Below are 23,141 nucleotides of genomic sequence, written 5' to 3' on the forward strand. Positions count from 1 at the left end.
ACTTCTGCAGAAAATTTGCCAAACAATCATGGTCAAGACCACGATTGCCACGTCATACAACACGGCACATAACTATGATCATGATGATGAGAATATGTAAATAATGAGGACCAGGGAACCTATCAGTCTTTAGCTCTGTCAATTAGCCCGATATTGAGTCTCTAGTGATGCTGCTGACTTTCTCCCCTGTACTTTTGAGTATTAAGGAAATGTTTATTGGGTGTTCTATTGTAAGGTGTGATGAAAAATATCTGTTTAACTCATCTGACATTTCCTTGCACCTATTCCTCATTTTCTCGTATTCACTTTGTCCTGTCTCTTCTGTTTTAAATATGTGCATATTATCAATCTACAAGATGATATAAGATGATGAGAGGCATTGATCATGTGGATAGTCAGAGGCTTTTTCCCAGGGCTGATGTGGCTAGCACGAGAGGGCACAGTTTTAAGGTGCTTGGAAGCAGGTATAAGAGGAGATATTAGGGGTAAGTTTTTTACACCGAGAGTGGTGAGTGCGTGGAAGAGGCTGCCAACAACAGTGGTGGAGGCGGGTGCAATAAGATCTTTTCAGAAACTCCTGGACAGGTACATGGAGCTTAGAAAAATAGAGGGCTATGGGTGACGCTAGTAATTTCTAAGGTAAGGACATGTCCGGCACAGCTTTGTGGGCCGGAGGGCCTGAATTGTGTTGAGAGTGTTCTATGTTTCTATGTTTTCATGTTTCTACATCATGTGCCTCCAAACTGGTCCACAGCAGTAAAGAAGTACCTTGATTTTGACATTTTCATCCTTGTGTGTCAAATTATTCCTTGGCCCCTCATCACTCTGTCCGTTATCTCTTCTTGCCCCTTAACTGTGACAAACATTTCTTATTCTGGCCTGTTCCTCATCCCCAAATGCATTCAACTTCTGCCAAAGATAGCATGCCTTCAACTGCTAGGGCCCTAAGCTCAGGAACTCCCTCCTTAAGCATTTCCACCTCGCAACCTATTTCTTTTCTTCTCTAAGGTTTTGAACAAACATTTGGTCTTTGCCCAATAACCCATTAAGTGGTCGGGAATCCGTTTCTGTTTGATAACATTCCTGTGAAGTATTTTACTATATTAAAGGCACTTTAATTATATATTGAACTTCTTGTTATTAAAGAATGTCAATTATGTTTCTACTCTACTGTTTGCTATTTAAAATTGAGATCATAGTCCACCTAAAGTTCATCCATCTGAAAAATTGGCATTATATTCTAAATATTAGAGGATGACTTAATGAATATGGTAAGTTTCAAACTGAGTATTATTGCTCACCAGGGTTAAATACTTTCAAAAGAAGTCAATGCAAACAAGAATAAAGCATTCTATTATCTACCTAAGAGAATTTAATGAACCAAGTGACATTTGTTAACCTATTAGAAGATGAACCGTGAATATAATAAACTATAGTAACCTTCCTAATCATAGGAAATACAGATTTCTTAAAACCAATTTGAACATAATATTGTTTTAAATAAAGTCCTATCTCTACCTATGAGTTTCATTGCTTTTTTCTGCCACTTGAATAATAATGATTGGTTGTCTTTCAAAATTCCATCGAACATGATGTTAATGGATATCTTGATACATCATTTCATAATTTTGTTTTAATAAATTATTTTTTAAATGAAATCCTAAAGGCAGATCGCATTTGAGCCAAGAATGTTGCAAAACTTGTTTCCAATGTGTATTTGATATGTCTGCTCTCAGCACAAAGCCAAAACCTAACATAACCTGGAGTTTGCCTCATATACCATAGTTATTATCGCAAACTATTATTTCAACAAATTTATAGTAAACAGAAGGTTGCAGAATAAAACAATAAAGTATAATCACGAGGGCTAGGTTGCCTATTCCTGCTCCTGCCTTTATTCTTTAAAAATTCTGCTTACTATTGCTTTTGAAGACATATTTTCACGATGTATGCTGATGATGTTAAATCTGATTCTGATTGTAACTAAACATATTCTTTACAAATGTATATGATTTTACTACAATTAACAAAATCTGGACAGTAAAGACTCCTACACTAGACTAGTTTTATTGACCGTAGCTCTGCGTTCAATAGTTTACTTCCAAGCAAACCAATCTCCAAACTCCTGGACCTGGGACTTTACACTTAGGGAACGAGACAGGGCAAGTGACTGAAGTTTGAATCCATTAGTTTCATGATAATTATGGAGAAGATTAAGACTGGTCCTCAGGTTAAGATTCTAAATTGGAGTAAGACCAATTTTGATGGCATCAGAAGAGATATGGCAAATGTGGATTGTGATAGGCTGTTTTTTGGCATTGATATGCTTGTGGATAAATGTGAGGTTATCCACTTTGGTGGCAAGAACAGGAGGGCAAATTACTATCCAAATGGAGCCAAGTTAGGAGAAGGGGAAGTACAACAAGATCTAGGTGTTCTTGTACATCAGTAAATGAAAGCATGCATGAAGGTACAGCAGGCAGTGAAGGAAGCTAATGGCATGATGGCCTTTATAACAAGAGGAGTTGAATATAGGAGTAAAGAGGTCCTTCTGCAGCTGTACAGGGCACTGGTACACAGGCCACTTGGAGTATTGTATTCAGTTTTGGTCTCCAAATTTTAGAAAGGACATTCTTGCTATTGAGGGAGTGCAGTGTAGGCTCACAAGGTTAATTGCTGGAATGGCAGGGCTGTTATATGTTGAAAAATTGGAGCGACTGGGCTTGCATACACTGGAATTTAGAAGGATGAGTGGGGATCTGATTGAAACATCTAAGATCATTAAGGGATTGGACACGCTAGAGGCAGGAAGCATGTTCCCACTGATGGGTGAGTCCAGAACTAGAGGCCACAGTTTAAGAATAAGGGGTAGGCCATTTAGAAATGAGATGTGGAAAAACTTTTTCACCCAGAGAGTGGTGGATATGTGGAATGCTCTGCCCCAGAAGGCAGTGGAGGTCAAGTCTCTGGATGCTTTCAAGAGAGTGTTAGATAGAGCTCTTAGATATATAGATAGCGGGGTAAAGGGATATGGGGACAAGGCAGGAACGGGGTACTGATTGTGTATGATCAGCCATGATCACAGTGAATGGTGGTGCTGGCTAGAAGGGCTGAATGGCCTACTCCTGCACCTACTGCCTATTGCAAGTGGAAGGCTTTCAAAAGCGAAATATTGAGAGTGCAGAACTTGCATGCTTCTGTTAGAATAAATGGCAAGGCAAATAGGTATAGGGAAACTTGCTTATTGAGGGATATTGAGGTTCCAGTAAAGAAAAATAAGGAGCCACATATCAGGTATAGGAAGTTGGCATCAGATGAGGTACTTGAAGAGTATAAGAAATGCGAGCGAACACTTAAGACTGAAATCAGGGGGCTTAAAAGAGGACATGAGATTTCTCTGGCAGGTAAGGTTAAAGAGAATCCCAACATTTTCTATAGGTAGGAAAGCAATGGACAAAATTGGTTTTCTTGATGATCAGAATGGTCATCTATGCATGGAGCAGAATGATATCTGCAGTTATTCAGGAGGTTTAGGGTGAAAGATGAAATATTTAAGGGGAAATGAAATATTTAAAGGGAACCTCTTCACTCAGATGACAGAGAGTGTGGAACTGCAGCAAGCTGCCAGTGGAAGTGGTAGATGCTGGTTCAATTGTAACATTTAAGTGAAGTTTGGATAGGACCATGGATGAAAGGAATTTGGAGGGATATGGTCCAGGTCCAGGTAGGTGGGCTAGGCAGAAGATCAGGTTGCATGGACTAGATGTGATGAGGAACCTGTTTCTGTATTGTAGTATTCTATAACAATGACCGACTTCCATCAGATTTCATGAACCCATCCTTATTTCTTTCTTTGCCCCATTTATTTATTTTGTCATTTATAGTAATTTTATATTTTTGTACTGTACTGCTGCTACTAAACAAAAAGGAAATAAAAGGTATCAAACCAAAAGCTCTTGTGTACAAAGTTACCAAGAGTAGTGGGAAACTACAAGATTGGGAAAACTTTCAAAAGCAATAAAGAACCACAGGTGGTCATCTCTCGGGGTCCGAGGAAGACTAAATATTGTGCAGTCATCTGTGGATACACATGTGGCTTAGGAGGCAGGAGGCCGAGGCACACGTGTGGTTGCAGGTTGGACATGGAGTGGCGGTTGTTGGAACAGGTGCATGCATAGTTTTGTGATGTCAGTCTTGTGCCGCTGCAAGGCGCTGATTTCGGTCATCCTCAGTCAGATGCAGCTTTTCTGGTCAGGCGCAGGTGTGGACTCCTCAAGTTGTCGAGGCTGGAGGTCTGACCATTTGATGTACGATTTCAAATTGGCTTTGAATCTTTTTTTGGGGCAGCCCTGATTGTGACTGCCATGCTCAAGCTCATTGTAGAGCTGCTGCCTGGGGATTCTTGTTTCACCCGTGCGGATTACATGGCCAGTCCAGTATAGCTGTGCCTGGAGGATCTTGCCTCAGTGCTTGTGCTGTTGGCTCTGTCAAGGACTTCCTGGTTGGTGACTCGGTGCTGCCATTGAATCCTCATGATCAACCACAGAGAGCACATGTGAAACTGCTCCAGCTGTTTGATGTGCCTGTGGCACAGGGTCCAGGCTTCTTAGCCATACAGGAGAGAGGTGAGGACCACAGCCTTGTACACCTTGAGCTTGGTTGAAAGCTGAATGTCCTTGTGCTCCAGAACTTGGACACGGAGTTTCCCCGAGTGCCTGGCTGGCTTTCTGGACCCTTGCTATCATCTTTGTCAAGGGATCCATCACTGGAGATGGTGCTTCCTAGATACTTGAAGCTCTCCACGTTCTTCAGGACAGTGTCATCAATGACGATGTGTGGATGAGGGTGGTGACTGTTTGGTGCAGGTTGTAGGAGAACTTCTGTCTTACCGAGGCCGATAGTCAGGCCGAACAGCTTTGAGGCTGCAAAGAACTTGTCAACAATCATCTGCGGGTAGTTCTCCTGGTGGGCCATGAGGGCACAGTCATCAGCAAACAGGGCTTCAGTGATGAGCCTCCTCAACGTTTTGGTCTTTGCAGCAAGGCATCTCAGGTCAAACATTCATCCGTCCAGGCGATATCTTATGTAAATACCCAGGCCTAGGTACCCTTGCTTCACACCATTTGAGATGTTCGAAGTCTCATACGGGGAACCATCTGAGAACACTTCTCCTGTCACACCATTGTGGAGCAGGCGGATGAGTGTAGTGAATTTCTGCAGGCAACCAAGCTTTCCAAGTATGATCCACAGCACATTTCTGTTAAACGTGTCAAAGGTCTTCATCAGGCCAACGAAGACAGAATATAATGTCATGTTCTGTTCCAGGCACCTCTCCTGTATCTGTCTCACTATGTCAACAGTGCTGCGTTCTGGACGAAAGCAGCATTGCGACTCGGGAAGGTTCTCTACTGACACTGTTGGAATCAGTCGGTTGAGGATGATGCGAGCGAGAACCACTAAGCAAGCAATAAAGGGAAGATGGATTATGAAAATAAACTAGCGCAAGATATAAAAGCAGATAGTAAAAGTTTTTATAATTATATAAATCAGAAAAGGGTGGCTAAAGTGAATGTAGCTCCCTTGGAGGATGAGAAGGGAGAATTGATATTGGGTAATGAGGAAATGGCCAATACTTTGAATGACTATTTTGTGTCAGTCTTCATGATGGAGGATGTCTAACAAGCTGAAGAGAGTTGTTATAGATACAATGGGAGGAAAGGACCTCCATACAATAGCTATCACTAAAGAGGTAGTGTTGAGCAAACTTGTGGGCCTGAAAATAGACAAGTGTCATAAGTCAGGTGTTGAATCAGGACCCAACTGCAGGACACAGACACTGGAGTCCCAGAAACAGGACAGTACTGGATGCAGTCTAGGCATGGGAAGCAGAACCAGGATAAGGGACTGGGAACAAAGAGCCTGGGGTGGACTCCAAGCCTGAGACTGGACAAGGACCCAAAACCTGGGTATTGCCTCGGGCTCAGAACCCCCCAAACCCAGTCAAGGATGTGACGAGGCTTGGCTAGGGACTTGGGGTCTTGAGGCCTCAGGCCAGAGGCCGCAGGCTTGGGTCGAGGCCTCAGGCCAGAGGCCGCAGGCTTGGGTCGAGGCCTCAGGCCAGAGGCCGCAGGCTTGGGTCGAGGCCTCAGGCCAGAGGCCGCAGGCTTGGGTCGAGGCCTCAGGCCAGAGGCCGCAGGCTTGGGTCGAGGCCTCAGGCCAGAGGCCGCAGGCTTGGGTCGAGGCCTCAGGCCAGAGGCCGCAGGCTTGGGTCGAGGCCTCAGGCCAGAGGCCGCAGGCTTGGGTCGAGGCCTCAGGCCAGAGGCCGCAGGCTTGGGTCGAGGCCTCAGGCCAGAGGCCGCAGGCTTGGGTCGAGGCCTCAGGCCAGAGGCCGCAGGCTTGGGTCGAGGCCTCAGGCCAGAGGCCGCAGGCTTGGGTCGAGGCCTCAGGCCAGAGGCCGCAGGCTTGGGTCGAGGCCTCAGGCCAGAGGCCGCAGGCTTGGGTCGAGGCCTCAGGCCAGAGGCCGCAGGCTTGGGTCGAGGCCTCAGGCCAGAGGCCGCAGGCTTGGGTCGAGGCCTCAGGCCAGAGGCCGCAGGCTTGGGTCGAGGCCTCAGGCCAGAGGCCGCAGGCTTGGGTCGAGGCCTCAGGCCAGAGCTAAGGGCAGACTAGGAACTGTACATCAACATGGAGCCAGGACTCATCCTCCATCAAGCTGGGACTCATCTACAACTCCACACCAAGGTGGGGCAGGACTATCAGTCAGGTAACAGCAGAACAGCAGAACAGCCTGACTACCTAACAGAGGCAAAGACAAGACAGATTCCCCCCCACATGGCAACAGCAGAACAGCCTGACTTACCCCACAGGGGCAAGAACAGGAAGAGACAAACACCAAGGAACAACAGACAGTTCCACCTCTGCATCAGGGTAGCCAAGTAGCCATTACAGCCAGCAGCCTTGGCTGACTACAGAAGCAACCAGATCCCTGCCTAGCTCAGAGTGGCTGACAGCCACCCAGCTGGCACAGGAAACAACTGAATCCATACCACAATGATCACTCCAACTACTGCCAGCAAGGCTCCCAGAAGCCATGGTTCTCCAACACAGCCCCAAGGATGGCAGGCATCTGTTCTAGCCTTCTACCAGCCATGAGTATCTTAACCAGAACCCCAACCCTACTCAATACCAGGGCCACTTATATTCCCAGTTCCAATATGAGCCTCAGGTGTTTCTAGTTAAGTCCAATCGCAGCAAGGGACCAACAGAAAACCCGGAGTCCGCAGACCGGACCACGGATTTCAGACTGAACCACCACAATAAGCCTCTTGGTCCTGATGGAATGCATCCCAGGGTACTGAAAGAAATGGCAGAAGTTACAGTCGAGGCTTTGGTGATAATTTACCAAAATTCTGTAGATTCTGGGCAGGCCCCAGCGGATTGGAAGACAGCAAATGTCACACTACTGTTCAAAAATGGATATAGGCAAAAGGCAGGTAATTATAGGCCAGTTAGTTTAACATCTATAGTTGGAAAACACTTGAAGCTACCATTGAGGAAGAAATGGCGAGGCACCTGGAAAGAAATGGATCTATCAGGCAGACACAGCATGGATTCAGCAAAGACAGGTCTGTTTGACAAACTTACTGGAGTTCTTGGAGGATATAACAAGCGCAGTGGATAGAGAGGAACAAATGGACGTTAATTACTTGAATTTCCAGAAAGCAATCGATAAGGTGCCATATAAAAGACATCCATAAGATAAGGATGCATAGAGTTGGGGGTGATGTATTAACATGGATAGAAATCAGAGAGTTGGCATACATGGGTGTTATGATGGTTGGGGATCAGTGGTGGGCGGAGAGCCACAGGGGTCGGTGTTGGGCCCGCAACTGTTCCCGATGTCCATGAACGATCTGGAAGAGGGGACCGAGTGTAGTGTATCTACATTTGCTGATGACACCAAATTGAGTGGGAAAGCAAATTGTGCAGAAGTTATGGTGAATACAGCCCTTCATTAGCCCAACAAATTAGAGTAAAATGTAATTTCTGGATGTAACAATTTCATAAATGCTAAGAAGTCAGTTAGAAATATGCTGGATGAGATTTTTATTAGAACATAGAAAGTATGGGTACAGGCTCTACAGCTTCCATTACTGTGCCAAACTAATTAAGTAAAGGCCTAACTAAACTAATCCTTTCTGTTTATACAATGTCCATATCCCCCCCCCCCATTCTCCATATATTCATCTGCCTATCTAAGAGCTTCTTATAAATCTCTATCATATTTGCTGTACTACCACCCCTGGCAGCACATTTTCATCTTGTTTGATAATATAAGTTGCCGAATATTGAAGTAACTATTTGTTATACACCATTGATATTGAAGTAAGAAAATGCTGGAAAAACTCTGCAAGGCAGGCGGCTTCTGTGGAAAGAGAAACAGTTAATGTCTCAGAATCTTTATCAGAAATTGGAAAGAATGAAACTAGCTAGTCAAGGTAGTGTCTAGCATTTGGATTTGCTTTTGTTTTTGAAATATATCTACCTTTATTTACAAATCAAAACAGAAAGTGCAAGGACTGCTCAGCAAGCCAGGCAGCATCTATCGACTGAGAAGCAGAGTTAATGTTTCTGATGATACTCTTCACTTTTTTGAGTGAAATCCATGGAAATAAACATAGTCAATGTAAAAACCTGACGTATGACTAGTCTGACATTGCCCATTTTGGAAATTATTCCATTATTACCGACAGCGTTAAGATCTCTGCCTGCTGCGGTACAACCCAAGGGAAGGAACTGTGAATTGGAAGGTCACCCTAATATTACGTGAGTATAGAGGGTAGTATTATTAAACTGGAAGCAGGAAAGACAATCCCTTGCTAGCAGCAGTGTATTATTAGAAATTTAATAAGTTGTACCTCCATTACAGAGCAAATTAGATCATTAATATGTGTGGGAAAGGTGCCTTGTTGGAGAAGTCCACTATCTTTAAAAACTTATAAATACATTGTAGTTTTAATGTAACAAAATGTTAAAAATCATTCACAAGAGTATTAATAAAGAAAAGTTGACACTAACCTACTGTTTGAAATGCTAAAGTTACAAAGTTCCATTCTTGGTGCAACGATGATTGCAGGAGAGAGCATGGAATTAAAGTTGGAGGAACATAAACATCTGTTGGATGTAGAAGGATGGAAAAGCCTACGTACACTCAGTGGCCACTTTATTAGGTATGCCTGTACCCCTGCTCGTTAAGGCAAATAATACCTCAGAAACTGCTGATCTAGGATTTTACACACATGGCAGTCTCTAAAACTTACAGAGAATGATGCGAGAAACAAAACATCCAGTGGGCAGCGGTTCTGTGGGTGAAAATGCCTTGTTAATGAGGGAGGTTGGAGGAGAATGGCCAGACTGGTTCAAGCTGACAGGAAGGTGACAGTAACTCAAGACACCATGCGTTACCTCAGCGGCGTGCAGAAGAGCATCTCGGAAAGCACAACATGTTAAAGCTTGAAGTAGATGGCGTTCGGCAAGAGAAGACCACAATAGGTTCCACACCAATTCCTAACAAAGTGGCCATTGAGAGTACATCAGGAAACAGCAAGTCCATGGAACTAATTGAAAGATGAGAATGTTTGAAAAAATGTTGCTTTTAACTGAGAACCCAATATGTGAGTAAAGAACAAGGGGCCTAAATAACCTTTGTTCCTGTTGTATAATATTGGTGATTTTGTTTTGTCATTTTAGTACTGTGGCAAGTGTCAACAATTTATATAACCATATAACAATTACAGCAATTATAATTACAGAACAAAAGACTGCAACATTTTTCTTGGCAAAATGTTGAATATCTTCATCATTTTGCCAAGAAAAAAATTGTTGGAGACCTGGTGTTAATTTGCACAGATAGAAGAGTTAATGGACCATTTTTGAAAAGAGATGATGATTGTAGATTTGAACTAGAGTCTAGCTCAGGAAGCCTTGGTAATTTAGTACAATAGATTGGTGAGGACATTTCTAAAACATGTTAGATTCAAAGTCAATGAACCATTTAATAAAGAAGCTGAATCATGTAATTAATGCCATTTAACAGTTTTGAGATGTTTGGGGATGAAGTCAGCCTGAAGAGATTCCTTCTGTTAATTGTTCATTCTTTAATGAATATTTCTCCACTTAGATTTGGCAAGAAAGATTCTGGCCTGCCTTGAGAGAATTAGACTGAGAAAACTACTCCGACATATGGGTTTGAAGTCCAAACACTTATGTAGTCTTAAGCACCTTACAAAGTGTCCTTTAAAGAATTCATACAGTCAACATTAATTTGCCTTTAATTAGGTGTGAGGTTACTTTAGCGTTGTATAATTCTTCCAAGTAAACTCTGTGTTAAATGTTGCTTCCTGTGAGTACACACACACAAGCTTCAGTGCGAAACGGAGAGAGTACTGCATTGTCAGGATACGATTAGTCTGAAAAAAATTTAAGACAAGATTATGATTGCCTATTGAGAAGAAAGCTCCAAGAAACATAATTGGATAAGATGTAAATATTTTCCATTGGTTTGATAGAAATTCAGATCTGATGCGATTGTTTTAAATTCACTGATGAAAGCCACTCCTGTGGGGACCTGTCAGCCCACTTTGCCACGGAAATTAACCCACGCTCTCCCTCCTGTCAACCTTCGATCTACCAGGCCCTGGGGCTGAAATTTTCTTATGATTGGAACTGATTATCTGTGTTTTAAGGTTGTCTTTTAACCTCTCCCAACCTTGAAGCAATGCGTCTTTTTCAACTACCCTCCTAGTCCATCAAGGTCTTTCTCCCTATGTTCACGTTCCCTGTTTCCATCAAGTATAACTAATCCACCTGGAGTTCTTCTCCTCTAGCCCACTCCCCCACCTGGTTCCATCTTCCCACTGTACTTAGATTTTTTTGCCTTCCCTGCTTCCACCTATCATCCACTAACCTCAGTCTCTTAACTCCCTCTCTCTTTCCCTCCCTACCTTATTTGGTTATATCCACCATCTACCAGAATTTTACTATGTCAACCATTCCGTCTCACGGTTTTATAGCGGCGCTCTTATCTGTACACACTATCCTGACACCGGGTCACATTCCGAAATGTCGACCATCCCTTTGCCTTCAATGATGCTGCTTGACCAGTGGAATTTGTCTGGCTACAGTTTTTCAAGCACTCATCCAAACCCTGTTTAAATGTGATGAAGTTTTCTGCCTCTAGTACCCTTTGAGGCAATTAATTACAGACCTCTGTCGCTCATTGTGTGAAAAGTATATTTCCTATTCCTCCGCTAATCTACTAATGAACTTAAATCAATACCCTGTTGACTTTGACCCTTCTGAAATAAGCCCTTCTGAACCTATCCAGGCCCTTTGTAATTTTACACAGTTCAGTACGTGTCCCCTCAAGATCCTTGGTTGCAAATAAAATCCAACCCTACTTTATTCAATGATTCCTCAGAGCAAATCCCTCTGTAAACCTCTGCACCCTCGGAGCAAATCCCTCTGTAAACCTCTGTACCCTCGGAGCAAATCCCTCTGTAAACCTCTCCACCCTCAGAGCAAGTCCCTCTGTAAACCTCTCCACCCTCAGAGCAAATCCCTCTGTAAACCTCTGCACCCTCGGAGCAAATCCCTCTGTAAACCTCTGTACCCTCGGAGCAAATCCCTCTGTAAACCTCTCCACCCTCAGAGCAAATCCCTCTGTAAACCTCTCCACCCTCGGAGCAAATCCCTCTGTAAACCTCCGCACCCTCACCAGTGTAGTCACATCTTTTCTTATGTGCTTTGCCTTGGCGACCTTGAATTTGTTATACAACTCAAAAAAAACTTGTCAAGGAAGAACTTGGAATGAAAATTCTATTGTGCAGTGCCTTATCTCGGCAACATGTTATTGACATTTTGATTTGAAGTTTGATAATAATCACTTTGTTTCTGTTCGTAAAGTTAACCTCTGTTCCTATGTGGGCTGTGCTTGCATGTCTGAAATGTTTCAAAATCAGTCCCTTCACATAGCATTATTCCCCATGCAACACTCCCTTTCGAAGCATAAACAGAAATTCAGATGATGTTGCCCTTGGAATCAACAAGGTATTGATTTAAGTTAGTTAGTAAAGCGTTAGAGGGGGTCTTTACTAGGGCACATATTTTTATTGTAGAGATCTGAGTTGGGACCCCATTGAGTCTTATTCTTACTATCCATCTTTCACCAATCCTCCATCCAGCCCAAACCACCATCTAACCAGCTGTTCATCAATAGTCAACTGCCTGACCTACCAAAGTACTAACTCCCCACCCCAGCCTCCCTCCCTCCCCCTCTCCATGCTACAACTGGCCTCAAGTCTTCTGATTAACCATACATTTTGGCCTCACCTGCCCCAGTCCTCTATCACCATCTACCTTCTCTGATAACACTCCCGTGCATCTGATGATCCCAGGACATCTCAAGGCAGGGACTTGTTACTTGGACAGAGATTGGAATTGACCTCAGTCATGTGTTTTCTGCAAGAGGCACTGTGAAACTGAGCAACAAAAGGTACAAGGACGTATACACATCTCTGAAAACTCAGCAGGTTGCAAATTGATGATGTGCCAGTGACAATCCCTTAACTTAAGTCTCCAGTTTGGCTTGCTGAAGGAATTACTCCTTGCTCCACTGGAAGATAAAAACAAAAGCCATCTATTTCACATTATGCCTCCGCTTTCTGCCAGCAAGGCAGAGATCGGTGTTGTGTTTATTGATGACACGACCACCTAATATCACCCAGAGGTCCCTAGTCTAATTTCCTGATGGGAGACAATTGCATGAGAAATTTGCCACAAGACGAGCTAATGCAATAAGGCCTTTGAAAATTAGGAATAACGACAAATGCCAAAGGCACTTATATCTATTTGATATTTAATATCATTGATCTCCAATTATTCAGTCTTGAAACATAAAACCAACAAAAACTTAATTATATATGAACATGCACCTTCAGATATTTACTTTAAAATAGTTTCATAAAGATTACACAAGAAGCTACAGAAATTATAGATTAATTATCACAATATTATTGCAAGCTACAAAACTTCAGTTGTTCAAAAATGTTCTTCAAATATATTTGCCTTTTAGTTGTAATGAAAACTAGATATAGGACTGAATGACTCATTGATTGATATTCACAAATCATTAAGTCCCATTTGCCTTGAGTTGGCTTCATGAGGTCAGAGCCCGCAGGGGTGAGGCAACTGGGGCCGAGGGTGGGGGGGGGGGGGGGTGGCTGCAGAGACAGCAACTTCAGAGTTCAGCAGTGGTGCCTCCAGAAATATTTCAGCTAGAGCCAGCAACATAATTACAGGATGGGGGGGGGTCATACTTTTTCATTTAATCATGAAGTATTTATTTGTGATCTTTGACGTGCAGCTAAAAACAACAAAGATTAAAAGTTAAAAATCTGTCTCGCCTTGTTACATCTAGGTATGGTACAGCATAGGAACAAGCCCTTCAGCCCACATTGTTGTGCCAAACTAATTAAATTAGTAATTAACTGTCCACTAAACTAATCCCTTCTGCCTTGTTTCTTTCTCTCAGCTTTATCAAGTTCATTATTGCCATATGCACATGATATAAATACCACGAAAAGTAGTTTTCCACAGCAGCAACAGCAGCACAATACATTACAAACATAAATTAACATCAACTTAAATGAATATAAATGATAAATAATTTACATGTGATCTGCTATTCAAAATTTGAGTTCACAAACATCTCTCTGGTTCGTTTCATTCATTAGCACAGCTGGTGTGACACACATCCAAGAAGATTTTAGCAGAGTTTTATACTTAGGTACTTTGCATACCACAATCAACCTTGCTTTGAATCACTCATTAGACTGACTTTCAGATCGTTATATGGTCACTGATACTGAATACAAAGAGTGACTTAGTCCTGGAGTTCTGCTCTCTGGAATTTTGATGGTTAAATGTTAATTTGATTAAAGATGTGTAGATGGAGAAAAATCATTTCCATTGAGGATTTAGCTCTATGGAAAGGTAGGAGATGTTGGATTTATTCTCTTGGGGGCAGAAATATTTAAGGATTTGATAGAGGTGTTCACCACGAAGACTGGTTTTGGGGAAACTGTTTTCAGTTACAGAAGTGCCAGTTATTTTCCTCACCTGCCTATCAGGTCACTCTGATGCCCCCCTTCCCTTTCTCCCATGGTCTACTCTCCTCTCCGATCAGATTCCTTCTTCTTCAGCCCTTTACCTTTTCCATCTATCACCTTCCAGCTTTTCACTTCATTACCCTTCCCCCCACCTTCCCCCTCACCTGTCTTCCCCTATCCCCTTCTAGCTTCCCTTCCCCTACCTGCTTATTCTAGTTTCTTTCCCCTTCTTTTCCAGTCCAGAAGAAAGGTATTGGCCCAAATCTTTTACTCTTTATTTCTTTCCATAGATGCTGCCAGACCTGCTAAGTTTCTCCAATACTTCGTGTGTGTTACTCCAGAGGTAAGACTTGGGGCAGATCAGCAGTGAATGGCCAGGAAAACAGAACAATCTCCATACTGACTCCTGTTCCTATTCTCCCATTTATTTGATTGCAGTAAACTGATGTCATCTCGGTAAAGCAAATCTGAATTCTAGAAGGTGGTATTATAGTAACGTGCATATTTTGAGTATGTAGTTTCCCATAACTACTGATTCCCTACAGAATGACTAGAATGAATTTTAAAGCTTCAGACAATCTTTTGGGCAATAACTTACAATTATTGTCTAAACTCAATTTTAAAGCGCATCTGACATCCACATGTTCTGTTATCTTCCATCTCCCCCTCACATTCACCTATCACCAGTCCCCATGCTGGATAGAAGAGTAGAATGGGCTGAAATTCAAAGACTATTTTGATTTTTAATTCTGTAAAATATTGGTTACCTTCTAACCTCACCATGGAAGCGACCTGTTTGCATTGAAGACCAACATTTAAACTACAGATTATTATGTTTTCACCATTATTGCAATTCACCTTTTCAAGTGATCCTGCAGCTATCCTGACAGCACATGTACTAATCCTTGTGGCATCTGCGTTCCGGATTTGTTGCCAAGGATTTTCTTTTTGGCACGTTGCTATTCCTCTTTGCTTTGACATTTTGGTTGCCTTAAAGAAGCTCTTCATGAACAACCTCCCTGATCATGCAGTTCTTGCTGATCAAAGTTCTTCCAGAGTGCTGTTTGGATTGGGGATTCAAGATGTAAGCATACGGGGAGACCAAGTAAAGCCCGTATCTGTCTGAACAGGATGGGGTGAGACTTTGGGAGCCACAGTACTAATAGGATATGTTATTCCCATCTGCCTGCTTTCTTTCTAAATGAAAGGTTTTGGGAATTGGTTTGTGTGTTGGTGCAGGACATTGCAGCAACAGGTGTGCTGATAATTGAGGATGTAACTATCTCAAATGAGGACCGTTTCAACCAAGTGCTTGTATTTTTTTTGTTGTTGACTCCCATTCCTTATATGTCAAATTGTCTTTGGAGTAGTCAGAGAGTCACGACTGCACTATGGTCTGCTCTTGTTGTCACAGCTCTTCCATGGCTGGCCCACCTTCCCTCAGTGACGGCCTAGGATGTCAGCGACAGGAGATTCCCTCTCCAAGTATCAGCAATGCTGATGGGAACCATCCTGATTCTTACTTGTTAGAGACTGAGTTCCTCCTGCAAAAACGCTGTCTTGGAAATCTGAGCCGGATATTTTGTGACATGATCAAAAATAGATTTAAATTAAGTATAAATTTAAACATCATGTTAATCAGCCTCCAATTACTTTCCAATACTATGCTGTCCATTTCTGACCTAGAGGTCAGCAGGTCCTGCAGATCCAGCTGCAGCTTGGTTCCTGGCAGGAGTTCCTTAGTTTTTCCTTGACTTTAAATTTTGCAACCAACTCTGCACTTCCATTGTCTTTCATTGATTCTATTATGGTTACTATTCTGTTATGGATTTATTGCGTATGTCCACAAGAAAATGAACCTCAGGTTGTTGACCCACTATTGACCCTAAATTACACAGAAATCAGCAGACTCATGAATATTGTAGCATTGAAACTGATTCTGTTTCACTCTTAGTCTCCAGCCTTATGCCAGGGCAGCACGATAGCATAGTGGTTAGCACAACGCTTCACGGTACCAGTGACCTGAGTTCAATTCCTGCTACTGCCTGTAAGAAGTTTGTATGTTCTCCTCATTCCTCATATCAGAAAGGGATGCTCAGCTCTCACCATCTAATGTCACCCAAGTCTCCAGGGCCTCCTCGACAGAAAGAAATTCTCGGTTCCCAACATCATAATCGCAGGAGTTAAGTTAAGGAAAAAAAAGCACATGGGTGCAGCCCATTATCTACAGAAAAGCACAGGGAGTGCAGCTCCAGTGCTGACACCTGATTCATCAACGTTGGCGATGAATGGACCGGACTTTAGCTCTGAGAATGCTGGGTCTGCTTCACTTGTCCATAGGAATCCTGCGGAGGTCCTCTTGGTGAATGCACTTATGGAATTGAAGTTTCTGATGAAGGGGTGACAAACACTTACAAACCCCATGAAGCACTTCACCTGTCTGACAGTAGACAGTTTGGGCCACACTATAACTGCCTGAACTTTACATGGGTCCATTTGAACACTGCAAGGGGAGAGGATATGGCCCAAGAAGGAAATCTGCTCTTTGTGGAACTCACAATTCTCCAGCTTGACATAAAAGTCATTCTTCAGGAACCATCTGAGAACTTTCCAGACACGCTGGATGTGTTCCCTGTGAGAAAGGGCCATCCAAAAACACATAATCAAACTGATACAACACGTCACTGACCAGGACTTGAAAAACAGCAGGGGCGTTGGCCACAGCAAATGGCATCACGAGGTGTTCAGTGTGGCCAATGGAGCTGTTGAATTATGTCTTCCGTTCCTCCCCTTCTTGGGTGTGAACCAGGTTGTAAACGCAGCGCAGATCTTAGAAAATATAGTTACTCCTTGGAGATGTTCAAATGCAGAGGCAACAGGGGAAGAGGGTAGCGCTTCTTCACCGTGATGTTGTTGAAGGGCCAATAATTAATGCAGGGACAGACCTTGCCATCTTTCTTGCTCACAAAAAATAAGCTCGCCCCTGCTGGTGAAGTAGATGGACAGATAAGTTCCGAGGCCAATGCCACCTTGACGTATTCTTCCATAACCACTGTTTCAAGATGAGAAAGAGAAAAGAGATGTCCCCATGGAGGACTAGAACCTGGCAGGAAGTCATTGACACAACCGTACAGCTGGTGTAGAGGCAGGAAGGTGGCCTTCTTATTGAAGGCCTCAGGGAGTTCAGCATATTCAGTTGGAACAGCAGAGAGGGACCACACTAGCAGTGGGAGGGGACATGCTGACAGGGGCTTGAGTTGGACCCAGTCCCCACTTCTGGAACGCCTTTCGGGGGTCCAATCGATCTGTAGGTTGTAGCTAGAGAGCCAGCAAAGGCCAAGCACCAGCGGCAGTTCAGGCAAATCAACAAGATAAAAGGAGAACTGTTCCCTATGATTGCCCTCTAGCACGTTGGAGGGGTACTGTGGAAAGGTGGATCTTGTTGGTGCCCAGAGGCTGACCATGCAGAACACTGATATTAATATTCTCTCTCAGTTGAGCCTGAGAGATATCTATCAGGCTGCCAGCTGCCTTGGAGTCCATCAGTGCCAGAATTCTCATGGGATCCCCTTGACAAGGAAGCTGGGAGAGAGACACAATTAGGGAAGATGCTTGTAGAAAAATCGACCCTTCTTGCTGCTGAGTCTCCGCTTTTTCTGCGTGCTTGGGACATGATGTCAGGAAGTGTCTATAGAGCCACAGTAGAGGTGGCAACCTATTTTTTTGCACTGATCATGAACCTCCTGAGATAGGCACAGACCCCCCCCCCCCACCTGCACGAGCCCCACAATGGACTGCGTACTGGGTGATGAGAGAGGAGGTGGTAGACAAGGTGATGATCTGGTGAATAGGCTCCTCAGGATATTCTCCCTCCGTGCCACTCATCTGCCTAGTTGTCAGTTCAAATGGACAGATTGATCAGGTCAATCAGGCTGTCCTGCTCATCGCACGCTGTGATCTCATTCGGACCCCTGTGCTCAGCCCACACTGGAGTTAAAGACGAGAGATCTCTCGTTCCATCCCATCCCAACCACTTCACAGTATAGTCCCTCACTGGCGCTTGTCATAGACTCCACCTTAACACAAGTCCAGGAGTGGGTGAGCAAACTCCTGACCCCATACGGCAAGATCAAACACTCTGTTGGACATGACTTCAAGTTGCTGGGAAGAATGGGTTGCAGGAGAAGCTCTTTCTCATAGGGTGCCGAACAGGCTGAGTGGGGCTCTGTCTAAAAATTCATCACGTAAGCCAACTGACCTGGCTGAGCTTGGAAAGTGAGCTCATGCTGGGTAATCTGCCTGGTGGAGGGAAGCTCGGTTCAGTTCCAGAAGCAGCCAAGGGAATTGTGGCATTGGTGGCTGAAGCTGATGAGACAGCAGTAGGGAAGGAATGGGGCCGTGCTGGGGCTGCTGAACAGCAACAGTGAGACCAGTAATGGCTGGCAACTGATTCTGGCTGGTTCCCTAAGACTGTTTTAGCCAGGGTGTGTCTCAATCAGCCTCTGACATCCAAGTCCAGCTCCTGGCCTTAGCTACTGTGGTAAACTACATAAACCTGTCTGGACACACCCCTCTGCTGACTGTTCTTGTGTCTCCTCCCACAGACCCCTGTGTAAAGGCGATTGGGGCACTGCTCCTCTCTCAGTCTCCGAGATGTTGTGCTCCCTTTTGCTGTTAATAAAAGCCTATCATTCACTTCCAGTCTTCGAGAGTTATTGATGGTGCATCAGCTACTAAACTCAGAAGAACTGTTTCTACTGACAAGGGAAGGGCAAAGGCAGGCTACAGGCGCCTTGAGAACAGTTGCTTCAGGCACATGGGCTCATCAGCCATGATTGGCAGCCCTTTTAGGAGAAGGAAACCTCTCCTGCCTTCTGCCTACACCCACTCACGGGGAAGGCTTCATGAGTAAACCCCGAGGAAAAATCCTAAGCTGGAGTCCCGAAGGCTGTCCTGCCTTGAATTCAATGCTGACTGGCGACTCCTGCATCGCTGATGGTGCCAACCTGTATCGATCTTTGCCATTCTTTTGGATTCATCAGCGGCATGGAGAGGGGGTGCCTGCTGGAAAGGCACCAGCTTGCTCTCCGTATTGTGCTGGCCTGGCTTCAGTACTGACAGTACGATATGGAGAGTATCTTCACTCAACTTCAACAGCAAGGTTGCAACATCCATGGCCAACCTTGAGCAACGGAGGGCCATACTTATATTCCAGCTGTCTGATTGGTCAAGTCTTGCTGACACAAGTTCAGTGATGGCCCAAGTGCCGAGGGAGAGACATAGAGCTGTAATGAACAGTTCACTGAGTTTTAATGAGATATGTACAGTGAAAGGAAAAATAATAAATACTAGGACTACACGGCTTCTAAATAATGTTGTCACTGCAGCAACTTATACTAAATTAATACCACACCTTTACAGTGTTTATCAGAATCATTAATCTTTCCTGGAATGTTGACTCAAGTGAGCAGGAAGTGTTGCTGTCACCATCTTTGGTCAAGATTGAAAGGAAAATGAGGAAGTTGAATACAATTAACAGGAAATCCAAATTGGCAGAAATATCACATGGGTGATTGTCAACTTCTTCCGGCTGCCCAGCAGCGAGAGCGCCTGGATTCCGCAGAGTTGTCCGTGGGTGTGACAACAGGAAAATGCTGGGGAAGCCTAGGAGATTCATCCGTGGACAGAGGAGAAAATATCAGAATTGACCAGTGATTGAAAAATAGAACAATTGCGGTTGATGAAATTCTTAACCCGAAATAGAAGGTTCTGGAACACTAGGTAGTATCTGCAGGTAGGTGGAGCCTTTGATGAAATACATCAGTATATCACCAAAGACACGAGCAAACTTCGGCAGATGTGGCGTGGAGAGCATTTTGACCGGTTGCCGCATGATCCAGTGTGGAGGGACCAGTGCACAGGATTAGAAAAACCGCAGAGAGTTGAGAAGCTAGCCGACTCCATCATAGGCACAGGCTTCCCCACCTTCAGAGACACCGTCAAGAGGTGACACCTCAAGAAGGTGGTATCCATCACAAAGAACCCTCGCCATCCGGGACATGCCCTCGCCTCGTGGAGGAAGTACAGCAGCCTGAAGACACACACTCAGCATTGTTGGAACAGCTTCTTGCCCTCCACAGTCAGATTTCCAAAAGGACCATGAACACTACCGTACTTTTTGCACTGCTTACTTTGTTATATTTCTTGTTGTTTTGTAACTCCCAAAAGAGAAACACGGGAGCCGGGAAAACGTGCCTGGTTAGCTTTCCTTCAGTGAGGTGCTCACATACGACATGGTGGCATAATGATGCACACCATTCACGTCCTCCTTACATAGCCTGTAGTCAATTAAGCTTAATCAAACAATATAATTACAATATTGCTCAGATATCAGTGAAATATTAAATACACAACACTCCTCCCTGCTTTGCTATAAACTCCAATTCATTATGGAATGCACCTCAACTCAAATATGTAATGCATGTAATGCTAGAGCTGTTGGGGATGATTTAAACTAACTTAGCAGGAGGATGGGAACTAAAGTGATAGAGCTGAGGATGGGGCAGTTGGTTTACAAACAGAACCAGTGTGTAGTGAGACAACCGATAATAGGGCCAACTTGCAGTCAGTGGGATGAGTTTCAATGTGAAAGAAAGGGACAAAATTGAAAAGGTTGATGAGTGAAGTTGTTAGATTTGAATGCACGCAGTGTACAGAAAAAAGGTAAATGAACTTGTAGCACAGTTAGAGATTGGCAGGTATGATATCGTAGGCATAACTGAGTCATTGTTGAAAGAAAATTATAGCTGGGAGTGTCCTGATCTGTAAATTTTTCAGTTATTTCCTTTTCCAAGGGTAAACAGGACATTCCATCTGCATTTCCATGATTAGTTGTTCTCTTGAAATCACCCTTCTAATTGTGCCCTCCAAGAAACCGAGCCCATCTTTGCATTCATGCTGCTGTTGTTAGTGAAACACAGTTTTGTGGACTGAAGATGGATACTAGTGGTTGATGATCTGTAATGAGAGTAAACTTTCACCCATACAACTACTGGTTCAAACATTTTGCACTCCAAACCAAACTCAAGGCCTCTCTGTCAATCTGTGCATAACTTTTCTCTACGGTGGTATGGGAACGTGATGCAAAAGCTGTGGGCCGTTCGCTTCCATCACTCATTACATGTGACATGACCGCACCTGTAGCATAAGGTGAAGCTACAGGCAAGCTTCACTTAATTAGGTTAGAGTTCAATCGGGGGTTGCTGGGCTGCATGGCTTGAAGGGCCTATTCCGTGCCCTATCGCAATAAACAAGCAAACAAATAAATAAATAGCTGGATGAATGAATTAATGTATAAATAAATAGATCAATATAGGGTGAAAGATAAAATATTTAAGAGGAACATGAGGAGGAGCTTCTTCACTCGGAGGGTGGTGGGAACGTTGAACAAGCAGCCAGTGGAAGTGGTGGATAGGGGTTAAATATCAACATTTAAGAGATATTTGGATAAATACATGGATGGGGGGGTATGGAGGGCTATGGTCTGGGTGCAGGTCGATGGGACTATGCAGATTTATGGTTTGGCATGGACTAGATGGGCTGAAGGGCCTGTTTCTCTGCTGTAGGTTTCTATGACATATAATTGGCTGTCTAGATATTTGCATGATCGAGCAGGTTGTACTTAATATAAGTGGCCGCTGAGTGTACTTTGTTTGGTTTTCACACTACCAGAGAGATTTTGTTTGTTCATTCCACTCTAATTCTCTCTCTACAACTTAAAAACATGACCTGAAATGTAACCTCCGGAGTTGCTGCCTGTCATGGCTTTTCTGTCTTTATTCCCCACTGTCAGAACCGTGACAGCAGTTTACCAAACCTCCACACTGATTCTGCCATTAACATTGGGACATCTGACTTTCAATTGGCATTCTCCCTTTCTTCCCCTCTTCTATTACCTGTTTACCTGAGGAAATACGTAATCACATTCACGTAACCAGATGAAGCAGATTTACATAATGAGACAGGATGTGTACTATGACGCAGAATGTATCATTCAGCTCACCATGTTCCTGCCTTTGATTTCCTACACTATGGGAAAATTTACAGTAAGGATGAATAAACTGTAAAGCAAGCACTTTACACTGTATCAGTACATGTGACAATCACATAGAACAGTTACTAAATTACCTGCCAGAACCTCAGAGATTCATGCAGTCACAGACAGAAGATGCAAATTCCACATAGCCAGCACCCAAGTTCAGGGTACCTGCTGGGAGGCAGCAATGTTACAGCTGCACTGTCGTGCCGCATCCCTTTGTCAGTCTTGTGGCTCTCAGTGTCCTCTTCAGCCCAGTCTTCTCCTCCCCCATTTTACTCTCCACATCACAATTCCTCATCTTTTTTCTCCAGTCCTGCTGAAGGCTCTGGCCAGAAAAGTTGACTGTACTCTTTTCTATAGATGCTGCCTGGCCTGCTGAGCTCCCCCAGCATTTTGTGTGTGTGGCCTGGATTTCCAGCATCTGCAGATTTTCTCATGTTTGAGCTCATAGGCCACTCTCTCTCACTGCAATGCTCCCTTTATCGCCTTCCTTTGTGAGCACGCTTCTCTCCTCCTGATTCCCACCCACCCCTTCATTGCTCCTGAATCCTCCCGCGTTCCTGTTGATGTCAGAGGCTTGACATTTTTAGATAAACATATGCTTTCTCTCTGATCCTTTCCTGGCTTTTCTGAGACAGATCATTGACATCACTAAAGTCCCAAGCCCAACCGTCCTATAATACTCTCCTACCTAGATCTTCCAGCCATCATGTCCACTCGAGGCTAATAGTATCAATTTTCCTCTGAGGCAATTTATCTGTTCCAACTCTGCAGTGAATCCACCTGCATTCAGTCATCTCTGCCTATCTTGCAAAAACCCCATTGGCTTATAAACAAGATCTTTGCAATCCAGTAGCTTACTATGGAAGGCTGGCCTT

Source organism: Hypanus sabinus, chromosome 9, assembly GCF_030144855.1.
Source record: "Hypanus sabinus isolate sHypSab1 chromosome 9, sHypSab1.hap1, whole genome shotgun sequence".
NCBI classification, from domain to species: Eukaryota; Metazoa; Chordata; class Chondrichthyes; order Myliobatiformes; family Dasyatidae; genus Hypanus; species Hypanus sabinus.